The 18,643-nt window shown below is 36.7% G+C and overlaps 1 protein-coding gene across 1 annotated transcript in view; it reads right to left on the minus strand.

Annotated features, from left to right (window-relative positions):
* The window catches only part of LOC115428534 (phosphoprotein associated with glycosphingolipid-enriched microdomains 1-like), a 175,909-nt gene extending 157,347 nt beyond the window's left edge, over positions 1 to 18,562 (minus strand). The window contains exon 1 of the mRNA XM_030147631.1: positions 18,293 to 18,562. The gene's annotated coding sequence lies outside the window, so the exon portion shown is untranslated. The remainder of the gene's footprint in view (positions 1 to 18,292) is intronic.
* Between the last annotated feature and the right edge of the window lie 81 nt (positions 18,563 to 18,643).

The raw sequence follows: 18,643 nt of genomic DNA on the forward strand, positions 1-18,643 counted from the left end.
CAGTTGAAACACAACTGAATCACCCCTTTGTATCCTTGAGGAAACTGCTAAGGGCTACCTTCAGCTGATAACAGTGTCTGTGTACTGCATACATACAAGAGGTAAACAGTAAGTGCAACATAAGCGGAGACTGTTGTGCAGGCACACCATCCAAACTGTGGGAGTATACAGTGTGTTCTCAGGTTGACTTTATTGGCTGGTAACGTGTATGTATTTCTTGGTGAGATCAGGCAGGATTCCAACTACTGTAAGTCAGGACAAACAAGTCTGGGTTTTACTATGTGTGTAATGCATTGCCTGCAGTCACACACATGCGTACACACACACACACACACACACACATACGAGATCTGGCATTCCAGAGCTTGATGTTCTTACACAATGAGATCAGCTGCTTCTTTTCTAAAAGGTGTGACACGTAAACTCGAACAGGAGTAGGACACTAGAACAGGGTTGAACAGAACAGAGGAGAATACTGCTGTTTGGGATGGGCAAAATCTTCTATCATATACAGTACTATGCAAAAGTCTTAGGCCGCCTTTATCTTTGTTATTATTGCAGGGTTAAAATGAGAATACATATTTATTTAGTGTTCTGTTTTCTTCAGACAAAACAAGAAACAACAGGAAATATGTGCACAGCCTTAAAAACTTTTGTAAAGGTTAAAGTGACAGTTTAGTGTGAGCCCCGTCCCCATGACAAGAAGCTGCACTAGTAAAACAGAAACATCTGACTTGTGATCAATCAAACCTGGTATAAAACATCAGAAAATTAATCCAATAAATCTCATATTATCTGAACAAAAAAGTTAAAAACATGCTAAGTGCAAAGGAAGGCCACACTAATACACCCACTTTGGTTTATAGAAACTGTTTTATTCACTGAAACTTGTTTTTACCCTGTACATACTTTCCATATATTCAAACTGGATCTTAATACAAAGACTGAGAAATTAATGTGTGCTCATTAGAATGTCACTAAACCAACAAATCATGCTGGACTAGAACTTTTACACAGTACTACATGTTTGTCATTGAATGTCACTGTTCGACTATATATAATAATGCATTCATTTCTGTCTAAATTCAGTTATAAAATAGTTCACATCAGATCATTTTCTTCTTTCATCTGGAACTGCCCTAAAGAGAATTCCTTGTCTGTGTTTATTTGTGTCGTCGCTCCACAAAATTCCTGCCTGTATCTGCGTGGAAGAATGCAAAGCATCCAAATAACAAAAACATGACCATACTGAGTTTGACTGGTTAGTAGGGATGGGCTATATGGACAGTTCATAAATAAATTAAAACAAGACACAACAAAATGAAAAGAACACGAAAGACAAAAGAAGATGAAAAAGACATAAAAACACAAAAACAATGTAAACACTAAAATGATGCAATAGATGCAAAATTAACTGAAACAATGTAAAAGACAAAACATGGTGTAAATCTTGAAAATGAAACAAACATAACATATAAACAATATAAAACATAACAAAACAAGTGGAAATGACATAAATAAAACATTCACAGTTGAAAGTGTAATGGTTGATATTTCATCCTGAGTGAAAGTTGAATCCAAAAAAATAGAAGCAAGAAGAAGAAAACACATAAAGAGGAAAGATAAAAAATAATGTAAAAGATTTACATGATGAAAACAAGAGAAAAGACTCACAAACAAAAAACAATGTAAAAGGTTCAAGAGAACAAAAATGACATAAATCAAAAAACAGCCTAAAACAAGACAAAACAAGATAACAATGACATAAAGACACTAAAACATAATGTGCTGCACACTTTTAATACCCCTAAGATTTTATTGAAAGTTGCTGCCCTATAATTAGATTAGATTGTCTTTGTGTAAAATTTATTACATGCATATTATAGTGAAAGTGCTCAGACATTATAACTGCACAAGGCCATTTGACCTTGAAAAGTAGGTCAAGGTCACTTATTTCCAACATCTTTTGCTCCACGCCAAGATGCATCCACAGCATAAATTTGGTGCAAATACCTCAATGCACTCTTCAGATGATGCAGTTATGTTGTTGAATGGACAGACAGACAGATGACAAAACAATTACAATACCCCTTCAGCCAGAGGTTGGCCGAGGGGTAAAAACTAATTAAAGATACAAGATGAAAATGGCATAACAGACATACTAAAGAGATGCAACAAGACACAAAAACTATGTGAAAGACAAAACAAGACAGAAAAATCGGACCATGGCCCTGTATCTTACCGGCCAAATTCAAAGCTTTGGGAAATGTATCCAGATCCATTTATTCTCCCCCAGTTCTGTGTATTTATTCTATTACAGAAATAGCCCATGTTTTGTCATATTCCAATCACATCTGTAAAAAATTCTAATTCCAACTTGATATCATTGATACTGATTTATTGGATCAATCCACTTCCTATCTGTTATAATGGGAACATTTTTCAAAGTTGCACCAAATCCAGAATCAGATCCGGATCGAAATAATTTCAATCCCTTGTGTTGACATCATCATACAGAAGCTGTAGACCAAGTCTGAAGTCAATCAGAACTGGAGTTTGGGAGAAGAAGACGATTGAAATGTTTTTCCCCATAAGAGCCCATGTTAAATTTTGCGTCAGTTCCAGATCCAGAAGAAGATCCTGATCAGCATGTGGACATTATGTTGGGTCATCTCCCCATCAGGGCTGGACTGGAGACATTTACACTGGAGATCATTTAGATTTACTGAGTTATTGCATCCACCCACTTCCTATCTCTGATAATGGGGACATTTTTCAAAGTGGCACCAAATCCAGAATCAGATCCGGATCCAAATAATTTCACTAACTATTGTTGACATCATCATAAAGAAGCTGTATACCAAGGTTTGAAGTCCAATCGGAATTGTAGTTTCGGAGAAGAAGACGATTGAAATTTTTGTAACGGACGACAGACGACGACAGACGACGACAGACGACGATGCCAGACACCACATGACGACAAGAGCTTACAGCCTGTCGGCCGGTAAGCTAAAAACAACATGAAGGACATAAAAAGAAGTAAATGATACAAAAGACAAAACAAAAACAAAAGAAGAAAATTATATAAAGACATAGCAAGTAGGGCTGTAAGGAAATATTGGTTCTGCAATATATTGTGATATTTCATGTCACAATACTGTATTGATATTAAAAAGTACTGTACCGATATTTTTAGGTATTTATTCAAATACAGATATTGTGGAGGTTCATTTTCATTTTTATTTTTTCATTATGTTTTCTTTATTATTATTTCACACTCTTTTATTCAAGTAATGTTCGTTCCTTTGTTGGGATTGAACTCAAATCCTGTTCTGATGTTAGTTGTGAACTAATAGAATCTGAACATTTGAACAGGATCTGAAACTGGAATGTCTGTAAAACACAATTTCAGTTTGAACACAGGAACATTTGGTGATAGAACATTAGATCCTGTTGGGATCAAATAAAAATGTGTTTAGTATTTGTGCAGATTTCTGCTGTAATTCAATTCTTCAAGGAAATAATCATTTTAAAAAAGAAACAAACAAAAAAAATTGCCTTTTTAACAATATCATGATATATCGTGATATATCGTATCGTGATCCTAGTATTGTGATTTGTATCGTGTCGCCAGATTCTGGCCAATATACAGCCCTAATAGCAAGACGTTATAAGAGGAAAAAAAAAAACAACTTATTTTCTACTGAAGAATTAGATGCTCAAGAGATGAAGCTGCAGAACATTCACTCTTAAGTCCACATTGTGCTGAAAAGTTAATCCATCATCGTTCAACGGTTCAATCACTGATTAACTGGTTTAATATTTAACATTTTACCTTTGGCAGAACATTTGGTGGTTTCCCAGGTGGTTAACCAAACTACTCAGAGCTTTCTCTGATCTTACAGATGTGTGAAAACTGCCGTTTATTTTTGGACATGAGGTGGTTTCTGCAAACACAAGCTGTACACCTTCTGAGTAACACCGTCTGTCAGCTGCAGTCTTTGAACACGCTGAACCCGACAGGAAGAAGAGCTTTGGGTTTGCTCTAATAACCCCCACAAATGAAATTCCAAAAAGTAGAACAAGTGCCCTTTACGCGGTATGCAACAAATGAAAAATCAATACCACAGGGGTCCATACTTTACAGGAACCTGGAAGAAGCAGCAGTGATAAACCAACCAGCTGTCTGTACATCAATATCCTCAATATCCCCTGTTATTATTAGAACTGCTCTGTGTTCTTTTATTCTTCTCATCTGTCACAGCCTCTGTCCACTAGCTTTTTTTCTTGCTCGACTCTGATTGAAACTAGAGCTGTGTATCGGCAAGAATCTGGCGATACAATACAAATCACAATACTAGGATCACGATACGATATATGACGACATATCACAATACTGTTAAAAGGCAATTTTTGTTTGTTTCTTTGTTTGTTTGTTTTTTAATGATTATTTCCTTGAAGAATTGAATTACACCAGAAATCTGCACAAATACTAAACACATTTTTATTTGATCAGAACAGGATCTAATGCGATATCACAAAATGTTCCTGTGTTCAAACTGAACCTCCTCAGACACAGCTATGGGTTTTCTGTCCACATTTGTGGACAAGAGTTTCACAACTTTATACAAAAAAAAAAGAAAAGAAAAGACAACTGTCGACCACAAAAGACATTCCATAAAAATTTTAAAAACTGCATCTGAAAAAACTGTTGCATCATGTTTCCAATATAGGCACTTTTTTAATAAAAAAGAAAAAAAGCTGGTACTTTGCTGATGTTTCCTGGGTCTTAGGAGGTTAAATTCTGTTTTTACAGACATTACAGTTTCAGATCCTGTTCAAATGTTTATATTCTATTAGTTCAGAACTAACATCAGAACAGTATTTTAGTTCAATCCCAACAAATGAACTAACATTATTTAATAAAAGAGTGTTAAAAATAATAAATAAAATAGAAACAAAAAACAAAAATGAACCTCCACAATATCTGCATTTGAATAAATACCTAAAATATCGATACAGTACTTTTAATATCGATACAGTATTGTGAAATGAAATATCGCCATATATTGCAGAACCGATATTTTCTGACACCTCTAATTGAAACCCTGTCTTGTTTCTCTCTAGGAATTTTCGGCAGCCGGTCCTACTTCTTCAGCTGCAGTGAACCATAGAAAAGTTAATGATAATGTCAGATCAATGGCAGGATTATACATTAAAAGTATGAGACAATTAGGCAGCTTTTCACACACGAGTAAATGTGAAAAGGTTGAAGCCAAATGACTGTGGTGATGCTTCAAGCCTTAAACGACAGAGGAACATTTGTTCTGTGTGCGGTATACAAACTTCTCTTTTTGAGCAGAGGTGTCAGTGGGAACTTAAACCCTGTCAGTTCAGCCTGTGAAACTGTGCGGCTTTTGTGCTATTAAAACATTCGCACAAGCCTGTGGCCAAAGCATTTCTTTCATTTTTGCTGCACAACAGTATTAAACAGTCGGACTATTACATCACAAACCTACTGAGGCATCCCTCAACCAACAACAGCATCTTGATTCTAAAATGCTGTTTAATGTTTCCTCTTTTACATGAAAACACACACAAGCAGGTTGAAAATCCTACTGAAGTGAAAATCAGCTTTACTTTTCACAAGTCATTTGTTCTTTAATCACAAATGATGTATGCTGGGGTGAAGAGTATGGCAGAAAAGAGGTGAAACTCTAGCGCTGTTGTGGCGCAGACATTGAACAAAGATTATGTTCTTAAATTAGGGATGTAACCATTACCGATAGGGTTAGGGTTAGGGTAAAATAAAAATTGCAGACGGTTAGTATTACCGTTTAAATTCTAATTCTCATGATAACCGTGTTTGATTACTGCACTTTTAGGGGAAAAAACCCTATGTAAAGATCTGCTTTTATGTCAAATATTTGAGTATAATTTTAATTTATTACAATTTTAATTTTCTATACCTAATATTTGGAATCAATATTCACTTTTAAAGTCTTTGAAAAGGTTCGTTCAGCATCTGTGTGTTATTTATGCAATAAATTATATACATTTTTCAAACCGGATTTTATATTTTTTGTGTGTTTTCTGGCCTTTTCTGTTTTTATAGTAGGTTAAAGTGAAAAAATAATAGACAGATGATATAGATGAAGTTGTGCTGAAAAAACAGATCTCAAACATGGGTATAGTAAACATTTGTTTCTATAGTATATAAAGGCAGAATCAAAAGGACTGAAAAACAGACAGAATAGGCTCAGACCACTAAGGGTTAATATTTAAATGTTTCTGCAACAGAAGGGACATTGTGCCAATTATTTTATTTGTTTATTTTTTTGTTTGTTTTTTTCAAAATACAACTTGGTTTAATTATTTCAGTGTGTGTATTAGTACTTTTTGAACATTTTGAGCACAATTTCAATAATACCACAGTAATAATGATAACTGATAATTTTGGTCACATTAACCGTGATATGAAATTTCATATCATTACATCCTTATCTTACATACTATCAAGACGAGAGGAAAAAGATGTAATTTGATGCTTTTTGAGAACTGCTCAAGATGATTCCCTTTGAGATCTTTCTTAACAAAAATTGAAAATGCATCCTCTTAACTTCCAGTGATATATTAACAGTAAATGTGTTTCAAGACTTTTGTTTTTCAGTCGTGTCTTGAATTCATGTAAGCAGAAAATAATCCATTAAAATCATAAACCATCCATTACACTGAAATAAAACTGAATTTTTTTCCCATATCGTGTGTCTCACATCTATTATCGGTTTTACACTGAAATAGCTCGACTGAAAATGGTTCCATTTTTAGATTTCTGAGCTGAAGTCAGATCCTGATAACTGATCTGTGATGGAATCAGATCACTCTGACATGACCTTCTTCATAAATAATGACTGAAATCACTTAATTTCTAATTGTTTTCAATCATTATCCCGTTGAAAACTAACGAGACAACTGTTGCTGCTTTAAAGTTGACGTACTGGGGTGCACATATTAAAAGAGTGATTAAATATGTAAACGTACTGGGCATAAAACTCTTTATGCCCAGTTGGCCGGTTCCTACTGGGCAGGTCCTACTATAAAGGAACCTCCAGTTTTCCAGGCTCCTGTTTGACTTCCTGATGAAGGCTTGAAGCCGAAACGCATAGAAGTGTTTTTTAAGATCACACCATGAAAATAAAGGCATTTTAATGTTTAAAGAGAGTGCCTTGGGGTTTTCTTCCAGTTTGTAATCTACTTTATGAATCTCTTTTTCCAAAGAGCACCTCGCACAAACTCTTTTTTGGTCCTAGAAGCATTCCTTCCCATGAATTTTTATCCTCAGGTTTTTTTTTTTGTTTGTTTGTTTTTTTTGTTTAAAAAGCAATTCATACAAGACTTCCCTTAATTTCCACATGTCACGTGGAACGAAGACGCTAATCCAAGATTTTTAGTCAAATATAGAACAAATAAAAGAAAGAAAAGTGGGCTGGAGGAGAGGGCTTACTCCACTACTTCATCAACAAAACTAGAAGCACTCTGAGAGCACAGACCTCCGCCAAGGCTGATCAGTGGCCCCCCCCCCATGGGCCCCCCCACCCCCGATCACCACCAAAATTTAATAATTTCTTCCTTATCCCATTTCCAACAAACCCTGAAAATTTCATCCAACTCTGTCCATAACTTTTTGAGTTATGTTGCACTCTAACGAACAGACAAACAAACAAACAGATAAACAAACAAACCCTGGCAAAAACATAACCTCCTTGGCGGAGGTAATAAACCACACTAAGGTGTGTATGTTCACATGAACCTAAACATAAATGTGTATCATACAAATGTTTTCACACAGCCGATGGATTCACTTCACATCCATTACAGTTTTTTACATAGTTTGTCCATTTTGACCAAATAGTGAAAACAGATTCCCTTTGACCCTTCCAACAAAATGTCAGTTTCTCCAGAATGTAAACGTCCTGTATGATATCCATCCATTCTTCAGTAGTGGGTGCTTCAGACTTTGACCATTTTCTACTGATAGTCTTTTTACTCGCTGAGAAAAGCATTAACGACAGTTTCTTTATCTTTCAGAGTCCAGTTATCACACGAACATCTCCTACGTACAGGGCTTCACACTTGCAAGGAATTGTTTCAGTAAAAATGTTATTTAAAAGATCACACAGCTGCTCCTAGAATGGTCTGATCACTGAACAACTCCACAAAATATGATCGTGATTGGTGTTCCTTGTCCCACACAGTCTCCAACAGGTGTCTCCACTTCCCTCATGGTTTTTTCTGGGCAGGAGTTACAAAAAAATCTAACAATAGTTTTCCAGCAGGATTCTCTCCAATTGTTGATCCTCATTTTTTAATCAGAGAACGTCCCTTCACCTGCCCCACACAGCAGGAACTGCATATAAACAGAAAATAATTACATCCATCTACTCTGGTTTGATTGGTTCCAGCTCAGTGGAAGAACAAATACACTTTTCAACAGCATATAACAGCCTTTTGCATTTTCATGACAGAATCTTGCTCAATCTGAAGCAAGCCTGACATTTAACAAACAGTCAATGCTTCGGTAGCCACAGTAACACTTGTCTCCTCCGGGCTCAGTCCTCGGTGGAACTCCCCCGAGGTGCCTCTCTCAGATGGACGGGGGTGTCTCAGGGTAATTACCAAATGTGAGGTGTGGAGCCAAACGCTCCACTGTTTGCCTTCCAATGACCGAGATGTGCTTCTCAGTGGTTCAAGCCTAAGTGAGTGTGAAATGTGTGGAGCCTGCTAAATGACATCCTGACAGCCTATAATGAAACTCTACTTGTACCACAGTCAAACAGTTTAGATTCGACACCATCCGACAGCAGGTGATTCAGGCCCTGTGCAGACACATTGCTGGGCTTTCTATCAGAGCAGACACATTATGACCAGTTTTAATGAGCGCTGAATTACAGGCAGCTGTTCGGCCTCGCCCCTCCGGAAAACTCAACAGTTCTGCTAATGCAGATGACTTTCTCCAAAGTCATACAACTACAGGGCGCTGTGACTCAAGCAGTCAGGCTTTTAAGTCTGGCTTAATAAGGGCTGAAAAATGCTGGAAAAGCTCTGTTTTAAATTAGCGCTGGGCAGCATATCAACTTTAGAAAGGTCTCATGACTTTAGTTCTTAATGAGATGACAGTCTTTGTTCTTTGTCTTTTTGTTGTGTTAAGTGTTATAAAAACTCCTCAATAAAAAGTAAATCACAAAAAAGAAAGGTCTCGTGTAGACTTTAGAGGATGGATCCAACACATAATGAACATTACAGAAATGTAATATTCATATTTATGGTTGCATTATTGTATTATCACATAGAAATATGAGTCACTGTGTGTTTGTCACCTTAGAATGAATCAGTGTTTACCATTATCTCATTATCAAACCAAGGTTCATGTCTTTTTTGTATTTGGTCCAGCTCCACACCTACAGGTCTTTATGATATACAGCATGTCATCCACACTTCTGTAGTTGAAACTCATTGCTTTATAAAAGGGTGCACATTTGGTGTCAGCATTTTGTTAATTTGGTTCATTTTTAACTTCCTTGTCCTGTAGTTGTTTTTCTTCTTCTTTTGATTATAACTTTATTTAACTTCCTGTAACTGGTCCAAAAGTCAGAACAATCCAATACAAGAGGTGTTTTCCCACTGTAAATGAACCACAGTTTACTCTGATCAGGACCAAAAGGAAATGTGAAAGTCCCTAAAATGCCATTAATGTACTTATATACAGTACTACTACTACTACTACTACTACTGGCCATTTAAAATTAATGCAGCAGTACATTTCAAACAGGAAGGGAAACCACTTCTTGGTAGTTTATTTTAATCACAAACTGTAAATAAATAAATAAATAAATAAATACTTGTGGCTACATGTGGCTTTGACTTACAGCTGAACACTTAGCTCACATGATGAAAATAGGATTTTTGATCTGTAACAGCCAGCCTAATGTTGAATCTTTCCATGACGGCATCTGATAAAGGCGTCTTTTTTTGTTTGTGAGACAAGTTTTTGATTAAGCCGAGACTGAATCCTGAGATAAAAACACTAGTGTTGTTTAACAGAAGTGTACCTAGGCTAGACTTTATTCCTGAGCCAGATGGAAAAAAAATGGTTGGTAAGCTTGAGTCTGATCCAGTCACTGTTAGCTAATTCTGAAAAAGAGTTACATGTATTTGACTGAAACCTACTGCAGATGCACCGATATATTGGGCAGATATTGGTATTGTCTAGATTTCCTGATATCAGCCAACATCAGCATTGGCATATGACAAGTCTTTTCACTGATGGCAGTGTCAGATATTTATTGGTCCTGTTATATTCCATTTTTTTCATGCATTTGTATATCTGTATCTCTGTCCATTCAAAGATAATGCGATAAAGAGCTGAAAGACTTTTTGTAGTAAGTATATGTATAAAGAAGATTTCTTTGTTAAGGAGATATAAATAACAACAAAAACAAAATGAAGAAACAGTCAGTAGTGTCTGTACTGGCACTGGACAAAATGTCAGCATCAGTATTGGCCAGTCCTTTTTCAGTGCATCCCCAAAGGCTACCTCTTGTAGAACACACTGACGCCTCACGCTAGCACATGACTGTACCGCCTCTCTCCTCTCTGTCCTCACATACAACAGCTGCAATAACCCTGACATTGTCTCTGTCTATAGCAGCAGCAGCAGTATTTACTGCAGAGTTCCAAACATTGGCCACGCTGCTGTCCTGTTGCATTTGCAGCGACAGACTGACCATAAGTGACACAGATACAATACTACACAGATTTACATGTGGGGCATAACGTGTCTGAAAAAGCCCAGAGGTCTGTTTATTTCCTCATCAAAAAATCTCAGCATAATGGAAATTTCATTACTGTTTAACGTTTAAATACCAGGAAGTGCAGAGTGGGTAAAGGAAAGCTCAAACAAAGTACAAATTGTTTGTTGAAGTGAATGTCAACTTCTGTGAAAGCCAGACTTCTGCAGGGAAGACGGCCTGCCAACAGTTCCTATTCAACTACTGCACACATCGCCACAGACCAGTGGGGGTAGAGGGGGGGGGGGTGGGGGGTCTATGGTGGCGTTTGGCTCTATGTGCTCATTTGTGTCTGGTAAATGCAACTGGAGGGAAAAGACAGGGAGAAGCAGCAGAGTGTGAAAAAGGCTGTTAATATAGAGTTTGGTAGGTCAGCAGAGGGGAAATTCTTCTTTACAGTAAGAGAGAAAGATGGATGTAAATGCCTAAGTGCTCCTCAGGATGTGTGTGTTTGACTCATACATGATGGATGGAGGGCCAGAAGATATGGACAAAACTTTAGGTCATACAATTAAAATTCACAATGTGTGACAAATAATTATTTCTATCGAGTTTAAAGGTGCTGGAAACTTTCGTGACCAATTTTTCATCAAACCTCCCAGCTGCCTGCAGCGGCAGCGTGAGCCTCCGTTTCCCACAATGCCCGTCGTGACAAAAAATTCCAAAGATGCCCGAGTTCCCACCCTGGGTCCGAATGTAAACACATGTTTTTTTATGGTGGATGGCACTTCGAAATTGTTCACATTAATGCAAGAGATTCAGGTGAGTAATGACAGACAGACTTACAGATTCATGACACTGAGGATATGACTGAGGGTTGACAGATCTGAGGAAGAACTGGTCACAAAGTCTCCAGCACCTTTAAAGATTTTCTTTTTTTTTTTTTTTTTGCTCTTAATAAAAGTTGAAGTTGAAGTGGTTTTAAAATGGTTGTAAAAGAATTAAAAGGACTAAAAGCAAAGTAAAAAAAAAAAAAAGCATGAACAGGTTGGACATTTTGATAAAAATCTAAAAAGACAAAAACGTCTTTACATTGTAAAAGATGTAACATTGTTCAACATGTTACAAGATGGAAAAACAAAGTAGAAGATGTAGCAAAACAGAAAAATGAAATAAAGGACATAAGGGAAAAATATTTTAAAAAAAAATAAGGAAAGATTAAAAAAAAAAAATGGAATAAGACAAAATGAAACAGAAAAACAACAGAAAATATGTCAGAAAAACAATGTAAAAAAATAACTGGAAAGAAAATAACTGAGAGACAAAAGACAAAAAAATTAAATAAAGGACATAAGGGAAAAATATTAAAAAAATCAGAGAAGATTAAAAAAAAATGTAAGAAAACAAAATGAGACAGAAAAACAACAGAAAATATGTCAGAAAAACAATGTAAAAAAAAAGAAAATAATAACTAGAAAGAAAATAACTGAGAGACAAAAGACAAAACAGAAAATCAACATAAAAGGTGTAAACAGATAAAAATGAGATCCCAAAACAAAGATGCCAAAAGTCATGCAAATAATGAAATAAAACACATAACTGTTGTCTCAGATCCCAGATCAGCTAGACATGTGCACACAAATATGCAGGCCTAAGCTGCATGGGAGGTACACAGTGTTCACAGCACATGTCAGTGTCAGTGAGGACAGGACAGGGCTGTTTATGTCCATGGCCCACCACATCCACAGGGCTTAACAACACGACTATCACAGTCGACGCACTATTGGGACTGTGTCTGTGACTTAAACCAGTCTTTCTGTCACCGCGGGGGAAGTTGATTTGCATCTGAAAAACAAGTACGGGCGTATCTTCCAGTCAAGAAAATGAAATAGTTTCCCATACATGACACGACGGCCCAGGGAGAACCAGTGACACACTGATGATGACAGGGGAAATACCAAAAGTGAACTCACAGAAATGTAAACAAAGATCAAAACATAAAACCAGGAAGCTCAGGAGTAAAAAGTGAACTAAGGTGACTTCAATAGGACAATTAGTGACAGAAAATGTTACTATAATGTATGATTCCGTGCCACACATGTGACAAAGTTTCCCCTAGGGATAAATAAAGTTGATCTGTATGTGCATCTGTAATACATAGAACAAAAATATCTGTGATACCTGTACCTGTCAGTTTTTTTTTTTTTTTTTCATTGATTTATTACCTCCGCCAAGGAGGTTATGTTTTTGCCAGGGTTTGTTTGTTTGTCTGTCTGTCTGTTTGTCTGTCCATTAGTGTGCAACATAACTCAAAAAGTTATGGACAGATTTGGATGAAATTTTCAGGTTTTGTTGGAAATGGGATAAGGAAGAAATGATTAAATTTTGGTGGTGATCGGGGGTGGGGGGGCCCACGGGGGGGCCCATTTCCAACAAACCCTGAAAATTTCATCAAAATCTGTCCATAACTTTTTGAGTTATGTTGCACACTAACGGACAGACAAACAGACAGACAGACAAACAGACAAACCCTGGCAAAAACATAACCTCCTTGGCGTGGGGGGGCCCACGGGGGGGGCCACTGATCAGCCTTAGCGGAGGTCTGTGCTCTCCGAGTGCTTCTAGTTTAGAATATGGAATGATACAAGCTTCCTGATTACTATTTGACTACTTAACACAATATAATATAGAAATGAAAATTCAAGGAAGCATACAATATTGATACACACAAAAACAAAAAGAAAAAAGTTATATTCGAAAGGGAGTGAGAAGAAGCATAGCTTATTAGCTCTAACCCCTTTGTCTAAACCAACAATATGTACATATGTACATGCATACATATACACATTAGGGATGCAAATTATTGATTAATTCATTAATCGTTAGTTGGTTGCCCTTATCGTTCAATTAACGATTAGTTGATAAGCGGCGATTTTCCTGAGAACCTGAATTTCTTTTTCAAGACGGTCTATAAAAATAAAAGTTAAATATTGTTTATACACTTCATGAAAAAAGCATGTCATATTCCTTAATGACTGATGATAATGATACTGAACCATTGGATACAGTCAGTGTTTCCTGTGGAATTCATCTGTGTGTGGCGGTGTGTAATGGGGGGGGGGTAGTACTTGCATGTGCGCAGTACGGCCGGGGTATGCGTGTGTGTTGGTTGGTAACCGTGCGCGTACGTGCGTCACTTTCCGTCCTACTTGTAATACTATGGGGGTTCGGTGCAGTCCGTGCCCCCGCAGAAGTGACTGTGAAACTTTTCACTGACTGTAGACTAGAGCAACCTCCAGGAAAACGCTCCGATACCGACCCCACATTTGTGCGTGTATTTATGCGGGGGTGCACCGCCCCCACAGACAGACAGGCTGGTCTGTGTTTGGTCCACCAGGTCCACACAGACATTCTGACTCATCAACGCCATGGTCCGGTTCAGTGAGCGCCTATCCCAGCCGCAGCGTCGCAACAAACTGCCAGCCTCTGGACAGGTGTGGACGGGCGGAAAAGGGCAATTAACCGGTAATTAATAATTAAATCGAGCAAATTCTTATTGACAATTAATCGTTAGTCGATCAATTGCTTACATCCCTAGTACACATATATACACACACATATACACACATATACATACACATCTATCTATCTATCTATCCATCTATCTATCTATCTACATGTACAGATGCATACATATACACATATGCACATTCACATATACCATTATATACATATATATATATACATACATATACACCTACATATATACATACACATATATGCATATACATACATATACATACTAGGGGTGTAAGAAAATATCGGTTCTGCAATATATCGCGATATTTTATTTCACAATACTGTATCGATATTAAAAAGTACTGTATTGATATTTTTAGGTATTTATTCAAATGCAGATATTGTGGAGGTTCATTTTTCGTTTTTCTTTTTTGTTCCTGTTTCATTTATTATTATTTAACACTCTTTTATTAAATAATGTTAATTCCATTGTTGGGATTGAACTCAAATACTGTTCTGATGTTAGTTGTGAACTAATAGAATCGGAACATTTGAACAGGATCTGAAACTATAATGGCTGTAAAACAGAATTTCAGTTTGAAATCAGGAATATTTTGTGATAAAGCATTAGATCCTGTTGGGATCAAATAAAAATGTGTTTAGTACTTGTGCAGATTTCTGGTGTAAGGATTATTTCAAGGAAATAATTATCTAATTTTATTTAATAATTTTAAAAAAAGAAACAAACAAAAAAATTGCCTTTTTAACAGTATCATGATATATCGTATTGTGATCCTAGTATTGTGATTTGTATTGTAGATCGCAGATTCTTGCCGATACACAGCCCTACTACATACCCATGCACATACACTTACATATACATGCACAAATACATATATACAGTGCTACATACATAATAAAACAAAACTACTTGTTTAGACAGCAGCTGCTCCATCCCCGTACACTGTCTACCATGCACCTGAACAACAGGTCATGATGCAGCTGAACTTCCTAGTGTCATTTTATTACACCGTTTACTGCAGCTCATGTTGATGTTACATGCACCACCACTTTCACTGTTACTGTATATTGTGCAATACTGTATATAAAAATGTACTTATTTTTTTGTGTGTGTGTATTTTATGGTACTTTTTATTCTATTCTATTTAGCCGAAATATATTTCATCCTTTTATCTTTTTTTCAAGCCACAAACACTGAGACCTGGGTAACTATATTTTGTTCTATCATGTTTATTGATTGAATGACAATAAAGGTGAGTCTGATAAATATCATCTTGGTGTACAATTTGACTTTGTCTTCAGGGTTTAAGTCATACATCGAGCTAAACACTTACAAAATGTTTTCATGTTAAAACAGAAACTCATCACATATTGGTACGTCTTTACATTTTTCAGGATTTGTTTATGTGTGTTTTTGTCTTTTCAACCTTATCCAGTATTTTTTTCTTGTTACATCTTCATGTTGTTTTCATCGTGTTTTGTCTACGGGGCCAGATCATGCGGTGACACAGGAACACATTTCATGTTCAATAAGCTCTGGGTTGAAAACTACATAACTTCTCTCCATGTTTAACACATGTATGAATAGGTCTTAGTAAGCACTATCACATGACACATGTTGTAATTTACAGAAATAACATTTTGGGGTAAAAATACTTAAATTACTGCTGCATGACACGGGACTCAAAATGAACTTTTTTTTTCACTTTATGCAAATGTACAAAACATGCTGTTCTCATAAGAAACTGATACTAAATGAAACATCTGGCTTTAGTTATGATGTTAAACTATCAATATTGGATAAAAATGTTTAAATGATAAGTTTTTATGAACACAAATATGTTGTGACAAGGGGACAGCAGTTTGTCACTTTGTTCAGTATCAGAATAAAAGACTTTGCTGGAACTAAAACACTACAAATATGCTCATAAACTTCTATTGAACAGACATATTACAACTGAAGTCATATATACAGCTAATAGCAGAGCAGATTTGACTAATAATTGGATTGGACATAACCTTTCTATATTCTTGTACTGTTGAATAATTAGTTCCAACAGATTCACAGACTTAAAATATCACTGATACAAGCAAGAAAAAATATTATTATTAAAGTTAATAGTGCATTTACATATTTTAGACCTTTTTAGATTGTTTTTTTAATATTGATTATATCTTTATACCTTTTTTTTGACAAGTGATACTAAAATTTTGTAAACAGCTCCATAAAATAGAGTTCTTAAGCTAAAAAAATGAGCCTATTTAAGAAATGATAGGTGAAAGTTCAGTTTTTGGCACTGATGTTCACTTTCACTTGACCTGGCCCTATTATATTATTGTCATATATATATATATATATATATATCTATATATCTATATATATATATATATATATGTATATGTAGTATATATATATATATATATATATATATATATATATATATATATATATATATATATATATTTTTTTTTTTTTTTTTTTTACATTTTTGTCTTGCTTTGCTGCTTTCATCTCACGATGGTTTTCATAAATTATCTAAAACCTCCAATAACCATCTGGTTTCACTCAGGAGTGAAAATCAGCCTTGGGTGAAACACCCTTTTTATAATATGACATGCATATTTTTTTGATCATGATAACATTTGTGGTCATACCGCCCAGCCCCAGTTTCATGTAAATACATATTTAGAGAATCTGTCTGTGTTTTCTCCCCCTGTCCTGAGCCAACTGCTGCAGCATGACAGATGACAAATGGACAGAGGATAAACTATGTCAACAAAGCCAAAGGAAGATCGCAGAGGAGAGAGAAACAGAGTCAACTGCACCGCACTGGAGGACTTCCACCAAACATCTCCTAAAACACAGGAGTCAAACATGCGGCCCGGGGGCCAAATCCAGTCCTCCAAAGGGTCCAGTCCGGCCCACCAAAGGGTCCAGTCCGGCCCACCAAAGGGTCCAGTCTGGCCGAAATGCAAAAATTACACTAAGATATGAACAATCCTTTTAGTTCAGGTTCCACATTCAGACCAATTCAATCTCCAGTGGGTCATAATAACGTATAAATACTCACAACTCCACATTTTTCTCTTTGTAAATCTAAATGTTTTCATGTATTTACACTAAAACCAATTATAATGTTGCAAAAATATCTGAATAACCTGAACAAATATGAACAACCTGAAATGTCTTAAGAGAAGTAAGTGCAATTTGAACAATATTCCACCTGATATTAAATGTTTTGTGTGTTTGTAGATCCACTGTGATCTGTCAGTTATAATGTACATGTGGAAATGATAAACTGAGGCAGAATATTGTTAAAATTACACTTTTTTTCCCAGTTTGTTCATGTTATTCACATTGTTTGAAAGGATATTTAGTAAATGCAAACATTTTCATAATGTAATTTTACTTTTTTCACTGTAAAACATAGAGAAAAGTTTGGAACTGACATTATTTATATACCATTATGCTATAATTTTACTGGTTCGGCCCATTTCAGATCAAATTTAGCTGTATTATCACATTGTTTGAAAGGATATTTTGTAGATGCAAACATTTTCTTAATATAATTTTACTTTTTTCACTCTAAAACATAGAGAAAAGTTTGGAATTGACATTATTTCTATATTATTATGTTATCATTTTTCTGGTTCTGCCCACTGCAGATCAGATTTAGCTGAGTGTGGAGCTGAACTAACAGGAGTGTGACCCCTGTCCTCACAGAACACATGTGCAGGTCTGATCTGAGGAAATCTGCAGTTTGTGGTCTGGAGTCAACAAGTCCTGGTCCGCTGCTCAGGTCTGCTTTCAGTGTGAGCAGTGAGGCTGCAGCAGACTCAACTGTCTGCAAACTTCGCCCAGTCTCAGCCTTCACACTCACATCCTCATTCCCGGAGCTCACAGTCACACACACGGAGCAGAACACAAACACACACTTGTGCCGCGGACCGGCGGGGACACTCACCGGACAAACAGAAGCATCCAACCGGACCAGCATTCACAGCCTGGGTCTCCTCTGTGCGCCTTTCTGTCTCTTTCATTCACACGAAGCTTCCGCAGCCGCAGTACATGGAATAAAAGTGATGTGTGTGTGCGTGCGTGCGTGCGCGTGCGTGCGGTGGACTCACACACGGACACACACTCACAGACGGATGGGAGCCGCGCTTCAGTCTGCGCACATCTGTGGACACAAGAACAGAGGAGAAGAGCCACACCGAACCGCGTCCAGCCCCGGTCTGAGCTCCGACAGGCAGGACGGAGAGAGGAGGAGGAGGAGGAGGAGGAGGAGGAGGAGGAGGAGGAGGAGGGAGCAGCC

This window comes from Sphaeramia orbicularis, chromosome 11 (assembly GCF_902148855.1).
Source record: "Sphaeramia orbicularis chromosome 11, fSphaOr1.1, whole genome shotgun sequence".
NCBI lineage: Eukaryota > Metazoa > Chordata > Actinopteri > Kurtiformes > Apogonidae > Sphaeramia > Sphaeramia orbicularis.